We start from the raw sequence: 16,554 nt of genomic DNA, 5'->3' as shown, positions 1-16,554 counted from the left end.
CAAAAAAAAAAAAAAAAAAAGAAAAGAAAAGACATTGACCAAGGTCACAAGACAAGCTCACAATTAATGTCTGGACAACTCTATAATTGCTAACCCATCTCCTCCTTGTTTGCACCAAGATTTTACTGACATGGGTTTTTTTTTTGGTCTGTGTTTTACTGTTGTAATTGTCTTTGCATCATTATGTGCTGACTGCTTTTTTTAACTTGAAAAAGGAGTAGCCTCAGCTTTTTCTAGTTTTCTTCTCTTCTTTAGAACAGACCAAGGTTATCTCTAAAGGGAGGAGGGGGGGGGGAAAAAGAGAAAAATAGTGTTTTAGATTAACTGTGCCCGTTTCTTTGCATCCTGTTCCATGTTGATGTCACTGCTGTCTGTCTTCCACATATCCACGTTGCTGAAACACAAGACAGCAAGACCCTTAATTCCGGACACTGTGCTATTTCTTTTTTGTTGCTCCTACTATACCTGGAGCAGCACCCAAGAGGGACATGGCGAGAGGCAGCAACCAGTCAGCAGATAAACTACAGGATAAGAGGAACCCAGAGTGGAGTGGATGCCCTGCCTCTCCTGGGAGAACATACTCCTTGGGGGTATAATTAATAGTTTTATTTCAGGACAATCTCTAAACATGTTACATCCACTGTGCTGTAGTTTCTTGAATAAATGTGTGAAATGTCACTGAAGATCCACTTTTGAGTCCTTCTTGATCCTAGTCTGTAAGTAGCAGTCTCAGAGACGTGGTTATTTCTTCATTCTCCCAGTCAGTGGGACTTGGTTTCTCTCAACATGCATCCCGGTGCCCGTTCTGATTGAATCTATCAGCATTATTCAGCTTGGCTTTCTGGTACCCTAATCAGTTAAAAAGTGCTCATCTATTAATATTAAAATTGTTATTTGTATTATTTAAATTAAGATGTATAGTTAAAGTCATCACAGGGATAGTTTGACAGCTAGTGCACATACCACATCCTTCTTAAAACTTTTTTTGTCATGGTCACCTCTTATCCTTTTTTCAGATTTTTGTTCCTAACAAAGGCCTTTGCCAAAGCTCAGTTTGAGTCGTCTACGTTTGTTATTTCTCTTATAGAACGGAACATATCTCAGTTCTATAAGAGTATATAACCCAGTTGTATACCAAGCAACCTAGCCACAAGTGGCTCTCACAGTGAGCCCTCATGCTGGCATCTCAGTGATGTCTGAGTTCCGTGTCCCCAGCCACCTGCCATCCATATCCATAGATATCCCACTGCCATTCTCAAACACAGTCCAGTCTTGATTACAGCAACCTTAACTCCATAGGAACTATCTTGCCGTTCACAACATAGTTGGTTCAGTAATCATTATTGATAGCCTAATCTGTGTTAGGAATTGTTTTAGGGACTGGCAACCCAGCAATGAATAAAACAGACAAAACTCCATAGTCTCATGGAATTTATATTGTGGAAAGGGAGATGAGTTTTTTTTAAAGCAAAATTACACATACTTACACAGTGATAGATAGATATTTCGACAGTGATAAATTCCAAAGAGAGACACAGTGAGATGATTGACAAGTTGATGTGGCTTTACTGTCTATATTCACCTCTACTTGGCAGATGTTAGTTATAAGAAAGATACACTGTCATTCATTACTGCCCCTCAGTAGAAGCATTGAACAGCTTGAATAGGCTGTGTATTTTGCACAATCCTAGCTGCAAGCATCCCTTTCTCCCACGTTGGTTGCCCACGCTTCATGGTGTCATCAGGATAAACCCTATGCACCTTTCCTAATTATGAAATACTTTGTGCTCCCATATATTGTGTCAGTGATGTTTACAGTGGCCCACCTGTTGTTGAAGGACCAAACATTGATTAGGAAAAACAGTGAAGTGAAACTCAGCTCTTATCGGCATCTTTCCACCTCTGGACAAATTTACCCTCTTGCTTTGGTCGCAGTAAAGTCAATCTAGTGCAGCCACTTTGTTAGACAGTTGGAAAGCTTTAAGCACTTTCCTACTTTGAGTCTGTTTTATTGTATGATACCTAGAGATAATTCCACCTTTTCAAGAGTCTAGTGAGGATTAGAGATATTTCAAGTAAAGCATTGGCATGATGGTTGGATACAATCGGACTCGAATGGTGGTGGTGGTCATTGCATTCCATCTGCCTTTCCCTAGAATGCTGGATCTGGCCAAGTCTCACCTTCCAGAATTTCAACCTTGGCTGCTCCTGTATAGACGCCTTGATTTTCATTCATAATTGCTTCTACTGTAACATCTTTTGATAAATTTGCAGTTGTTATTTTCAAAAATGTAGCAAGAAAATCAGATTCCGAAGAAATTGTTCACCCTAAATAGCATGCCTAAATAGTTTTTAAGTTAGTAAATATTTTATTAACTTAAAAACAACTTAAATATATCTTTTCTTAAAACTGTTTTTCTGATTTTAGTATATATTTACTACAGAAAAAATTAAGGCTGGGTGTGTAGCTTCCGCCTGTAATCCCATCTATTTAGGAGTCTGATGCAAGAGGATCCCTTGAGCCCAGGAGTTGGAAACTAACCTGGGCAACATAACAAGACCCCATCTCTAAATTTTAAAAATACTAATAAAATTAAGATACAGATAAGCAACATTTTAAAAATCTCCTGTAGTCCTATTACTCAGAGATAACTACTGATTAAATTTTGGCTTGTGCGTTTACCAACATGATACATATTTAAAACACAGACACATTTTTAGATGAGATTGGGCACATTCAGAGTGGTATGGCCATAGACAGATACATATTTTTAAATTAATATATTTTTCCAATAAAAGTTGAACCGCACTATGCATAAGGTTTTGTAATTTAAATGTATTTGTGAATCATAATGTATTTATTATTTTTTTTATGATTACATAGCAATCAACTAGAGGAATGCATTGTAATTTGGAGCAAATCAATCTCCTGCTGAATATTTAGTGGTTTGATTAGTTTGTTGTTTTGTTTTGTTTTGCCAAGTTTTTTTTTTTTTGAGTTGAGGTCTTACTCTGTCACCCAGGCTAGAGTGCAGTGGTATGCTCAAAGCTACCCCAGCATTGACCTGCTGGGCCCCAGCGATCCTGCTGCCTTAGCCTTCCAAGTAGCTGGAACGACAGACACACACTACCAAGCCCAGCTAATTTTTTTTTCATTTATTGTAGAGACAAAGTCTCACCATGTTGCCCAGGCTGGTCTCAAATCCACGGGCTCAGGCAATCCACTCACCTCGACCTCCCAAAGTGCTGGAATTATAGGCTTGAGCCATCGTGCCCAGCCAAGTTTTTGTTTGTTTGTTTGTTTGTTTGTTTTAAGGAAAAGAAGTAAATGCCAAAATAAATGGTTTTTAGCACATTTTTAAAAAAATCAAAATGCCAGAGCCTATCCTAAAAGAATATAGCTACAGTCCAGTTTCTAATACATCAGTAACATCTTAGGTCAACAGTCTGTCGTGACTCTCAACAAGGAGGTTTTGTCCTCTCTCCTTCTGTCATTAGTAGGCACTTTCTATATGCCAAATACTACAGTAGGAACTAATCCCAGCACTCAAGTTTACTCCACCCCTCGGTATAGGACTAATACTTTTAAGTTGGGAAGTATGTAAGCGGAGGTTTTAAAAAGACACTTTTGGCTGGGTTCGTTGGGTCAGCCTGTAATCCCAGCATTTTGGGAGGGTGAGGCGAGAGGACTGTCTGAGCCCACAGGTTTGAGAACTTGGTGAGACCTCTTCTCTACAAGAAATCAAAAAATTAGCTGGGTGTGGTGGTCAAGCCTGTGGTTCCAGCTATTTGGAAGGCTGAGGCGGAAGGATCTCCTGAGCCCAGCAGGTTGACTTTGGGGTGGCCATGAGCATGCCACTGCACTCCAGCCTGGGCGACTGAGTGAGACTCAAACTCAGAAAATTTAAAAAGACACTTTTGGTTGACATTAACACATTCACGACTGGCAATTTTTTCACTTTCCTAATACTGAGAGCAGGTGAAAAAAAAAAAAATCTTAAGCTGGTTGCCTCAAACTTCTGTAGTTCCGCACAAGTAAAATAAATGATTTTTTTCTAAATTGTCACCTTTTTCACAATACAGCTGAAAGTTGCAGACATATCCAGTATTTGCCTCAGACACCCCTCTGACTAGCATTCCATAGTTTGTGTTTTTATTTGGATTATAAACCCCAAAAGACAGCCTTCCAAAATGAGGTAAATTCACATCAGCGGCAACCAGGAACAGAATTTGGAATAAATAATGATGTAAATTCACATCAGCGGTCATGAATGAGTTAATATACATTAAATCAGCTGGATTTTGTGGTATATGTATACTTAGTACAGAGATGTTCATGATATTTGAATCTCAAATTTAGTAACTAGTCTAAACAAATAGAACATCAAACATACCATTTCCAAGTCTCCTTGTTTCCAGCTTACTCATCATGGGCTTAAAAAACAAAGCAAGCTGTGACTTCATCTCATGTAACATAGTTAAAGGAAATATCATGAGAATTGGAAAGGACTTCTGTAATCTGTGGCAGATATGTTTGGCATTGCAAGATGATAGTGATTTTGAAGGGGAAGTGAGATTAAAACAGAGCCCGCTGGCTATGGGCAGACCTGGTGGTCTTGGAGCTGCGACTTGTTTACATGAGTGCGTAGATGTAGGGGCTACAGTTTCTAGAACGGAGAGACTCACATTAAGCAGAATACAGTGGCCTCTGCAAGCTGATTTGAAAATGATGGCAGGCTGTGATGAACTCAGCACTGTGCAAGATAGGTGTGGCCTCTATGTCCTGACAAGTTGCCGACCTGGGCAAGGTTTAAATCTGTTAACTGTATATTGATAAGACACAGACAACCCTCATTGTATAAGAAAGTAAGGTTTCCAAGATACAGTGAAATTTCAGCTTCTGCAATAGGTATGAGATCTGACTGGTGTTCATTAACAGGGTAAATGTGTAAAAATGTAATTAATCACTTGCTTCTTTCTAAAGTCAGCCTCATCGCTTCTTAAAATTATAGTAAGTGTCATTGGGGGGAAAACCATATATACTTTGAGTTTTTGTGGAAAAGTCAATGAATCCGGCAACCATTTAGTTAAGCCACGTCATCGTAAATTGAATATTGGTATTCCACACCAACCCAAAACCTAACTGCTCACCTCCAATTGATCCCCTTTTCTTTCTTTCCTTTTTCTGTCAAGAATGCCACCTTGTATCATGAAACCTTATCAAGTCTGTCTTGCTGATTCTTTTTAAAAAATTGTTTCTCTCTTCCACTCATTTCTTTCTAATCCCACAACATGGTCCAAGCATTCATCCCTTCCTAATTGGTTTCTGTGCTTTCGTACCTCCTTCTTACAATATATTCTACCATCTCTGCAAAGGGACCCGTGATCTTTCAAAAATAGTTATATAATCGGATCAGTCATCAGCAATAACCACCCTTTTGTTCTCTATAAGAAAAATCCTAGTTCAGTTTCTGGCACATAGATTTTTCAGAAAAGTTGACTGCCTGATGGACTCACTCACTGGTTGGTTTCCAAAATGTGACATTTTGGTTTTATTTTAGCTCATACATGTAAATCCATATGCTTGAACTTACAACTATGGTACTATAGTTTCAGGTTGTGAAATGATTGTTGACACTGAAATTAACCGAGGAGATAAAAGCTTTAACTACACTTTCATCTTGTGAGATAATCTGAAGTCACAATCTAACTTGTACCTCGTTAAAACTTGAATCATTCACACTGTGTGTCTCTAAGACGAAGTCCTGATTTCCATAAGCCTCGCTCAAAAATTAGTCTCATTATTTTCTGCTTCCCTGTGTAGACTCACCCCTTCTCACTCTTTTATTTTTAGACCCAGCTAACCTGCCAATCATCTATCTGTGAGCTGCTCATGAGAAAGACCATCATGAAACAGCATCGCAACATTAGGGGTTGGGGCTAAATGTTTGTGAATCACTTGAATACACAGTATGCAGACTTCAATCATATTACTTCGAAGAAAAATTTGAAACAAAATGTTAAGTGCTTTGCAATTCAACTGGAAATGTCTCTCCTCTTCCTCAATCCCCTATTTAGGATTTCCAAAAGTTATGATAATTTAATTTTAAGTAAAGTTTACTGAGAACTTTAGAATGACTATATAGCTCAGCTAAAAATGATGCATGTCATCAAAGTTCACAAATTGAACAAAACCAGTGAACGAGTTGAAACAATTCCTAGGGCAATTCTGATGTATCCTGTGCTCTCAATTACCCCAGTTGATAACTACTGCTAGATTCTTTACCTAGGTTTTAGAGCCCTAAATATCAACTGGAAAGAGTGTTTCCCTTTTCTCTTGGTTTTTCACAAACACTCCTGGAAGATGTACTGAGTGGAAGATGAGTGACTGAAAATGAGGGAAATGAAGTGAGTCTGAACGGTTCTGGCTAATATTGAATGAATCTGGATCATTAACTCCTGAATAATTGACTGTAATATGCATATTTCCTTGATTCACAGTTAGAAGCTCCTGTAGCTTTTCTGATTACACACTCTATATTTTCTAATTGTAGGCTGAATGTCAAATTGCCCATATTCCAAAGGCTGGAAGAGATGTGGGACGTTAGCTTATGTTTCAAAGTTATTTAAAATGTGCTTTTTTTAAGCCGTGAAGGACTATTTTTGCCAATATGCTAAGTTTAACATTTCTCTCACTGCGCTGGAATGATGTTGCTACTGTAAAATGCTATTGTGTAGATTGGTAATTTAGAGAGCAATTATCTGTTCAGAGGGCTTCAAGCCAAGATCTACTGTGGGTTTCTCAACAGTTTTGCCTCCAGCCAGTGTGATAACACTAGAAGTTACTCATTCTTAAGTACAAGACAACACCTGTAGCAGAATCTGCAAAAACCCAACAGTAGTCACTAAACAAGCTACGAATAGATGATGTAATAGACAAAGATGCAGGGACCTCTCTGTATGCCTGATGGTGGGAGTTATCATTAAAATCTTTTAAGGACTATTATTACATGGGAAGCACTGCAGAAGCCTTTTTCTAGTTTATTTTAGTATTGCTACGGCTATTATTTGAATTAGAAAATGTCAAAAGAGTGTAAGTATACTGTTTATTTGATTCAGTTTGTACCAAACAATAAAGGACATTAAGTGTGGCAATCTGGGACATATTTAGTAGAGATGGTTGGGAAAGCTACTCCCCCTCCTCCGCCACCCTTCCTCCTCCTTTTCTTAAAAAGGAATTAGTGGTTCTGACATTCATTTATACAGGCTTTAATTTACCGGTGGGTTGTGTTCCATAAATCTGTTTGAAATCAGTGAGTTGACGAATAGAAAGACCAAAGACTTTGAAGTAAGTCAGACCTGGTCAAATCCTGACTCTATCACTTCTTAGCTGGGTTGAGTGTCTAAACTTTCAGAGTTTCTTTTTAAATGTATTGAATAAGAATAGTATCTTCCTTACTGAGTTGTTATGAAGATTAGAGAGAATATATATAAAATGCAAAGCACAGTGTTCGGGAAACAGTAAGTATTCAATTAAGAACAGTAATAGACTAGAAGTAGCAGATATTAGTTGTAGTTGTAGTTAGCACTTTGGCTCAACAGCAGGCACATACGTAGGTTACTACGCTACAGATCAAAATGAGTTTTTGTGGAACAGCCTAGAAAACCCATCTTCTTCAAAACCAAGGCGAACGAAAATTTTATAACATTCACTTATCAAAAAAAGACACTTAAGACCAAACTTTAAATTTTTTAATAACCAGGTTCGGTGGCTCAGCCTGTAACCCCACGCCTTTGGGAGGCTGAAGTGAGTGAATTGCCTGAGCCCGCGGGTTCGAGACCCGCCTGGGCAGCGAGACCTCATCTCTACAATAAATCAAAAAATCAGCCGGGCGTGGTAGCGCGCACCTGTAATTCTGGCTACTCGGAAGGCTGAGGCGGAAGGATCGCCAGAGCCCAGCAGGTTGAGGCTGCGGTGGCCGGGAGCGGCCACTGTACTCCAGTCTGGGCGACAGAGTGAGACTCCAACTCAAAAAAAAAAATTTTTAATAATGAAATTAGCTTTGGTCTATGGGAAAGAATGTGTACTTCTACAAGCTAGAGAAGCTTATGGATTAGAAGAAAATCAGAATATTGGCACTGTGTTTTTGACAGTGTTTAATATCTGTCTGCTATGGAAGACCAAATTTTGGTCTACAGCCTTTATCAGATTCCTCATCATGACAAACAAAACTTAGCCATGTGAGCAAGTTCCAATCTTGTCAGAAATATAATTTAGATCCAGCTATCTTTTGCAAAATGGTGAGTTTGTATTACCATTTCATGACTAGAGTTCTGAGATAAAAGCTATTAGATCTTTGTTTATGTATATGTAGGTATGTTTAGCTATATTCATGCATATGTACATGTATTGTATCTAGCATGCAACCAAGTGGCCTATGAGTGAGTACTCAGAAATTAGTCTGTTAGCGTACTGTTTTTTTTTTTTTTTTGGTATGGGTTTACTGATTAGACAAGTTTTATATTTACCTCTACCAGACTTTTTAAGGTTCAGGGTTTGGCACAAAGTTTACAAGACTATAAACCTAGTCAAGACCAAAGTTATTTGTATAATTTTTTGACAAATAAGATGAATTTAAGATTGTTAGTTCAATGAAAACAGCCGAATCTTCTCAGTTACCTGCATTTAATTTTAAGGTTCTAACTTGAATGAACACCTGATGTTCACAAGCTTTGAAAATGGTTAACCAAGAAATAACTTAAAATGATGACTAGCTTTGTCTAATGTCTCAGTTTTCATACATAATCTAAGAAAACTGCTAAAAATCAATGACTTGAGTAAATATAAATAAGATCATCCTTATGGGTAAACTTTTTGTATTATTTGAGATCTTGGAATCATTTTGGACACTCATTAGACATCTGGGTCACTTTCATTTGGGAAAAGATTATGATATGGAAAAACATGTTTCTGAAAATTATGGAATAGTCTCATTTATAAAATACCAATATCTGATAGACAGTTCAGGATTTCTCACTTCCTAGACTTTCACTAAAATTTAAGGTTACTAAGAATAAGAATTCTAATTAATGTATAATTATTCATATCAAATATGTCAAGATAAAATACAGGTTTTAATGAGAAAAAAATCATTTTATGGAATCTAGGGATTATTTAAAAGTAATTTATTAAAGCTATAAAATAAAACCAATGAGAGAGAAAGAGAGAGAGATATAAAGAAGGTTATGGTTATAAAGATGTATTTTTGGTAAAGAAAGTTATAAAGAAAAGAGAATAATTTTATATGAGAAAAGTATCTTGTACAGTAAATTTTGGTCCCAAAATAAAATGACTGGTTATTTTAGAAAAGAGAGAAATCTAGGACAAATCAGAAAGTACAATCATGTTGTAAATGGTTGATGTCAGTTACAATAAGCTTCATAAAAGGGAATTTATGGAAGAATTTTTACTTATGATTAGATTGGGTAAATTAAGAGGAAATTATTTAAAATAACTTTTCTGAATATTAGTCTCCTATGTTGAAAAAAAGTTTTCTTAAACTGTTGAATAATAATTGAACCAGAAAACTTTTTGTATTGTTACTAAGAGCCACGTATTTCCCTGCTATGTTCATAATCTTAGACACAGTCTTCCTGTGCCTGATTAATTCAAGTTCCCTTTATCAGGTTCAACTTCCAGGTTATCTCCCATAAGGAGAACCAGTGACACTGTGAGTCTTCTTTGCCTCTTAGTAAATGGCCTAAGGTCAGATTTTATGTTATGTCAAGATATTTCCTATGTTATCATTATTAGGTTTTTGACTGTATAGGAGAACTGAGAGTTCTTAAAATTTAGGTTTTTATAACCATGTAATTTTCTGTGTTGCTTTTAGAATTTTTGGTTATTACTTTAGCTACATGGATAACTATTACTTTATAATGATCTGTGATTCTGTTTAAATCAAATGCTCCAAATCTTTTTACATATTGGATAAATGCCCTATTAACTAATCCTTATGTTCTTAAGTTACAGGGCCTTGGTTCCCGAGTCTGAAAAAGACAGTGACTTCTGCTACATCACACCAGTCAGGGCCTCATCTTCATAACCAGGAGAAGGTAACAATCAAAATGAATTGCCTTTATGAGACACGGGGCCAGAATTAAAGTCATTCAATATCTCTAGGCCTAAGGACTATTGTGGAAGAGTGGGCATGTGAGATTGTAAGGGCCAATTTTGAGAGACAGAATTCAGTTTGTCTGAAGATTAAACAACAATATCAAAAGCAAGGCCAATAGCTGGACCTCTGTGTCAGAATAACAGAATTTTCTTGGAACACTGGTGTATTCTCTAATAGAAAATTATTCAAAGTTTTATCTTCTGGATAAAGCTTCATATAATATTAGTGAGAGATAATAAAAGACTTTTGTTCACCTTTTGGAGTGAACTTCTGGGAAAGAAGAGGAGAGAGAAAGATTTGCTGGGCACATGCCATCTTCATTAGGTCTTATTGTTTGAGAAACTGACTATCAGAGAATAAAGTTTTTTGCTTTTAAAATCTTTACATTATCATTTTGGCTGAATAAATGACTTTTTTTTTTACCGTGATCTATGACCCTATTTTGTAATAGCAGATGTTTTAAAACTTTTGATATTTGACAAACTTTCCAGTACCAAAATTCAGGCTCTAAATTCAATCTTTCTGACCTTTTTAAACTTTTGTGAGTTTTTTGGTATGATATATATATATATATATTTTTTTTTTTTTTTTTGAGTTGGGATCTTACTTTGTAGTGTACTGGCATGATCATAGTCTCAACATTCTGGGCTCAGGCAATCCTTCTTACTGAGCCTCCCAATTAGGTGGAACTACAGGCACCAGTCCTGGCTAATTTTTTTTTATTTTTTGTAGAGAGGAGTTCTTGTTATGTTGTCTAGGCTGGTCTCAAACTCCTGGACTCAAGTGATCCTCCAACCTCAGCCTTCTAAAGTGCTGGGATTATAGGCGTGAGCCACCAAGTCCAATCAGTAAACATTTTTTAGATATTAGGTTTCCTGAAGTCCAAGAGAGGTATGTTTGGCTTATTTGACATGTTAAAATCATACAGGAAACATTGTCAAATATCAAAGGATATTTAACTTTTCTTAAGTTATATCTACCTATATGTGTTATTAGTCCACAACTGTTTGAGTTCTATAATTCTGGTATGTCAAAGTGGATGTTATTAGTAATAATTATGATTCTGTCAAATCATTATGTGGTAATTATGATTCTGTCAAATCATTATTTGGCAAAAATAACCAAATTCCCTTGTCAATTGTGTCACAGACCAAATTTAAGACTTTTTTCATCCACAATTGTTGTTTTACTTTAATTCCCTTCAAGAAGCATTTTATAATCGTTTTAGGACTCTGACAGATGCTCTTCACTGCAAGTTTCTGATAACATTAGAGATTGTTCTATTAAATTAGGAAAAATTCCAGGATTCTTATCAAAGAGGTAATGTGTTCATGAGGATTGCTATGTAGCTGGAGTTAGTTGCATGAACTAAACTAATATTAATAGAAGGCTAAAGTAATTTTTTTTTTTTTTGAGTTGGAATCTCACTCCGTCACCCAGGCTTGAGTGCAGTGGCACACTCATGGCCATCCCAGCATCGACCTGCTGGGCTCTGGCGATCCTTTAGCCTTCCAAGTAGCCAGAACTACAAATGCACGCTACCATGCCTGGCTAATTTTTTTTTTTTTAATTGTAGGTCTTACCTATTTGCCCAAGCTGATCTTGAACCCGTGGATTCAGGCAATCCACTTGCCTCGGCCTCCCAAAGTGCTGGGATTACAGGCTGGGCTACCAAGCCCAGCCTAAAGTAATTTTTTTAATGACAGTTTGTTTAGAACACTACTGATTCTTTTTGTTTTGTTTTTTTCAGAGTCAGGAAAACCCTTTTTTATCTTTTGATCTATTTACAGCTCTTAACAATTGAGTACAACGTACTCTTTTGAACAAAATTTGAAGCATATTTATTTCCCTCTACCTAATTTCTCCAGAATTGGGAGGCTATTTGTGAATATTTATTTATGGCAATATAGTTACTTATGGCAATATAGTTATGTAAACGTAAGTTGCATAAGAATCTGTTTTTTTCTGTAATAGGACATAATTAGAGACATTGGTTATTTTACTAAGGCTTTGGCTGAAATGACATGTCAGATAATAAGCAGACAGCTTTGAGGAATTGAAATTGAGATCTATAAAAAGACAATAAAAAAATCTCTTAGGAAGGTTGGCCTCACTTGTACCTTGTCAACTGCTTTACAGGGCCCCTGACCTGTAAGGGGTAAAGAATGTCTCCCCGACAGGCCTAGGAACCCCAAGTTATTTGGAGGTCTTGAGAAGAGAGGAATTCACCCAATTCATACAGATCTTTGCAGGCTCAAATGAATCTTTGGCTGGTCTTAAGAGGCTTTAATAGGTCTAATTTCAGATTCCTGATGAAAAAATTTCCAGCAAAGCCAGTCTAACAGACACTATTAGCAAATAATTATTCTTGCTATACTTTATGCAAAAAATCAGGCCAAATGTAATGGGACTAAAACCTATTCTACATATAAATTACTCATACTATGATCTGTCTTTAATAGAAAACTAGAAAAATTATGTTTCCAAAGAAACTATACAACCTGTTATTAGATTCTCTCATTCATTATTTTCGACTATTTGTTATTTTGTTCCATTCAGACTGAATTGGAAATTCTTTCCTAGCTTAAGCTCATATAGTTAATGTTATAATAGAGATCATAAGACTTACATACCAGATTCTGTATGACAATAAGATACTAAATTATAAACAGAACCTAAAGCAAAGATGAAATATATTTAGCCAACCTGCAATCATATCCCCACAATTGACAATGGAGAACAAACTTAAACAAGAAATATTGCCAAATATGTTAAGACTCTGAGCACTTACACTAACTTCTGCTCGTGACTTTGCTTCTAATAGGACCAATCATCCCAGACACATGCCTACATTCTTTTCAGCTGAGAGGTTAAATCCTCCTAAAAATCTAAGCAGGGAGCATCTGAATTAGCTGCTTAAGAAACACCACACAGGTAAGTAGAAGCCCCAGCCAAGCATACTATTGCTGCTTGTAACAGCCCCGCCATGCTAATGCTCTTCTCACAAATGAAGCAAGTGGCCTTGCAGAATCGCATGGCCCTTGATACTGACCGCTACTCAAGGCAACACCTGTGCATTAAGACTGAAAGTTGAGGCCACATGCGGTGGCTCACACCTATAATCCCAGCACTTTGAGAGGCTGAGGAGAGAGGGATGCCCGAGCCCACGGGATCAAGACCAGCCTGGGCAATTTGGCGAGACTTCGTCTAGACAATCAATCAAAAAATTAGCTGGGTGTGGTGGTGCATGCCTGTAGTTTCAGTTACTTGGAAGGCTGAGGCTGAAGGATCACCTGAGCCCAGCAGGTCTAGGCTGCGGTGGCCGTGAGCATGCCACTGCATTCCAGACTGGGTGACACAGTGAGCCTCTCACACACACACACACACACACACAAAGACTGAGTGTTGTGTGTATAGCTCCAATTATTCCCATACTATAATTTGGGCTATGCAAGCATTAGACACTTACATTTTGGTGGTGAAATCCCTGTCTCAAGGATTTCCTAGATCCTTATACTATAATGTCCCAAAAGCTTTTTCCACAAGTTCAGGTACTTGGAAATCAGATCTATTCTAATACCCCTTCACAACACCCCTTTTCAGCAGGACGTCACTAGATCAAATATGCCGCCTGTTTTCCATAGAAATGGAATAGAACTTGGCTGTGGGGAGCGGTAACCGAGAATTTCCATTTCAGCTTTTGAGAAATAGTTGTAAGCCTTTTTCTCTCTTAGCCTACACTTTAAGGATTTGTCTTTCCTTTCTAATCTACTTGTGCACGTTCTTGAGAGACGCCAGAGGCTGATCTTACAATAGCAGAGTCTTGAGACCCCACAGCAGAATTCTCCATTGTTGGGACTGGATCAGCCGGTCCTCCAGGTGGAAGATGATTAGAGATCATGGAGGCAGGTCCCCAAGTGGAGGATGATTCAGGAGAACCGTCAAGGCAAGATCAGCTCCCTGTACCGCTCCCAGACACTCCACATTCCTTTCTTTCCCCTTGAAGTTTTCTATCCTCAGCCTACAATTGTGAAACGGTTTCTTTGAGGCATCAGCCTGGCCATTTGCTCATCTGCGGGCTTTTGGAATAAAGTCACTTCCTTACACTACATCTCGTCCTTGTTTATTTCAGCCTGCAAGTGACAGGAAGCAGAACTTGAGAGCCACAACACTCCTGCCAGTTCCTTCTGGCAACACCAAGCACAATCTAGGTCTTCCTCTTCAAGGATTTTCACTTTCCTCTTGACTTGGGCCAAGTGAAGAGCAGCGAGCTGTGTGATCCAGCAGGGAGCCTGTTTCTGGGGCATGCCAATGACAGGGCATTCAGTGATTGTCATTCACCAAGAAGCCTCCTGGGCAGGGACCACAGGATCCTCCTTCCCCCACCAATGCACATGTATCTTAGAAGGTCCCAGAACCAGAGAGATTTTCTGTTACACCAAGGCAGACTTTGCTGGGATTCCTCCAGGAAGTCAGCCTCCCTCACATTTGGGTATTTTGGTTGTTAACGACATAATAGTTGGCCACTGACCTTAAACTGTCAACCTAGTTCCTTTCAAAGCACCAGAAGTTAATGCATCATATTTTCTGCAATTCCGCAACATTCTGATTATGGCTCTCTTGTAAAAAGGTTTTTAAAGTGTTTTTACAGTTAAAAAAAACAAACAACTTTTCATTCCAGTTTTAGAGAGCCCTAGCACAAGACTGGAACAATAGACAAACATAGTCTAGGAGAGGTGTTTTAGTTTTTACGAGCAGAAAGTGTGGCTTTGCCTTATTTTTTTTTCCTTTTGCAGTATTCACAGCTTTTGAAGCACATGATTAAATAAAATGAGGTTTTGGGGTTTTAAGGATTCAGATCATGAATGAGTTTTATTACTTTTCTCCAAAGCATTATATATTACTGGGTTTGTCTTCCAATATCCAAACAGCTAATAGTTTTGTTGAACTATGCTCTCTTCCCCCCAAAGGAAATTCTAATTAACTCAAGCATTCTGATTCATCCTCTAAGCAATTTAAAGATTGGGGGCTGTGCTTCAGTTGGTCTTAGTTTTTCTAACATCTTTTGTTAGCCTTGTAAAAACTCCTATGGATATGAATCTTAATAGATTTCAGTTCTGTTCTATTTTCACATTCCTGCTTGTCCCGAGGGAGTCGTATAGTTTGGTTATTGTTGGTCTGGCAAGCAGCTGGAGAAAGAATGTGGAGTTTACAGGAGTAGGGAGGCCTCTCTGCTTATTACTGCTGCCAGAAATGTGTATTTTGTAACTCCAAGGTTTTGTGCAAGACCTGTGTTGTAAGTGGAACCACGCATGTTGGTTATGAGTGAGTCCATCAAACTGTGTAACTTTGTGAAGGAAGAGATAGAAAGGTTATCTATATTCTGGAATATCTTATTTCCTCCTTCCTTCTTTGACTCTTTTCAAATGGCCTGGCTTCCACCCTTGGAGAGAGTTACCTGTTTGGATAAAGAATGTGTGTTTTGAGAAATCCTTTTTTTTTTTTTTGTCATGGTCTCACTCTGTTGCTCTGTTGCCCAGGCTGGCGTGCAATGGTATGATCACAGCTCACCACAACCCCTAGCTCCTGGGCTCAAGCCATTCTCCTGGGTCAGCCTCCCCAGTAGCTAGAACTATAGACATTTGCCACCATGCCTGGCTAATTTTTTAAAAAATTTTTTGTAGAGCAAGGCTATGTTGTCTAGGCTGGTCTCGAAGTCCTGTGCTCAAGAGATTCCTTTGCTTTTACCCCCCAAAGTGCTGGGATTCCAAGGGAGAGCCACTGTGCCTGGCCTTGAGGAGTCCTCCTAACTTGTTTATCAGAGAGCATATTTGTCATGTCAGAGAGCAGAGGCTAGAACCCTGGCATAGTTACACATGGGATGTGTGGATTTGGAGAGGGATGTGAGGTGACAGATTCAAGGTTATACAGCTAGTAGGGGTATGAACTACTGTCAGTGCTTTGACTTCTTCCTTTTCTCCAAGTCCCTCAACTCACTCCTGGCATTGCTTCCTTTCCCACTCAGTATAGGCTCTGGGCTGAATCATTCCAGCTTGTGCCTCACCCACTCTACCAATCCCTACCCCTCCACTGTCCATTTTCCCCACACTACCTGCTATCTGCCAGGCTACTGGTGAAAACCACAGAGTCACGTTGATGGTCCTGCCCTTCAGCTTCTTTCTATGTTGCACGATCTTCCTGGACCAGTCCATCCACCTTCATGGTTTCATCTAGTAGGAGTGACCTTCCTGGCATTTTGCAAACTTGTATTTGCAGTCCAGACCTGTATCCTGAGTTCTAGACTCGTCTCCTGCCATTCAGTGATGATATTCACTTCGAAGTTCCAAAAAGAATTTACCTACTTCTCTCTCAAGTT

The sequence above is a fragment of the Carlito syrichta genome, unplaced genomic scaffold, assembly GCF_000164805.1.
Source record: "Carlito syrichta isolate Samal-C Ts95f unplaced genomic scaffold, Tarsius_syrichta-2.0.1 Scaffold303979, whole genome shotgun sequence".
Lineage (NCBI taxonomy): Eukaryota > Metazoa > Chordata > Mammalia > Primates > Tarsiidae > Carlito > Carlito syrichta.
The sequence above is the reverse complement of the archived record's forward strand: the minus strand, read 5'-3'. Positions refer to the sequence as shown.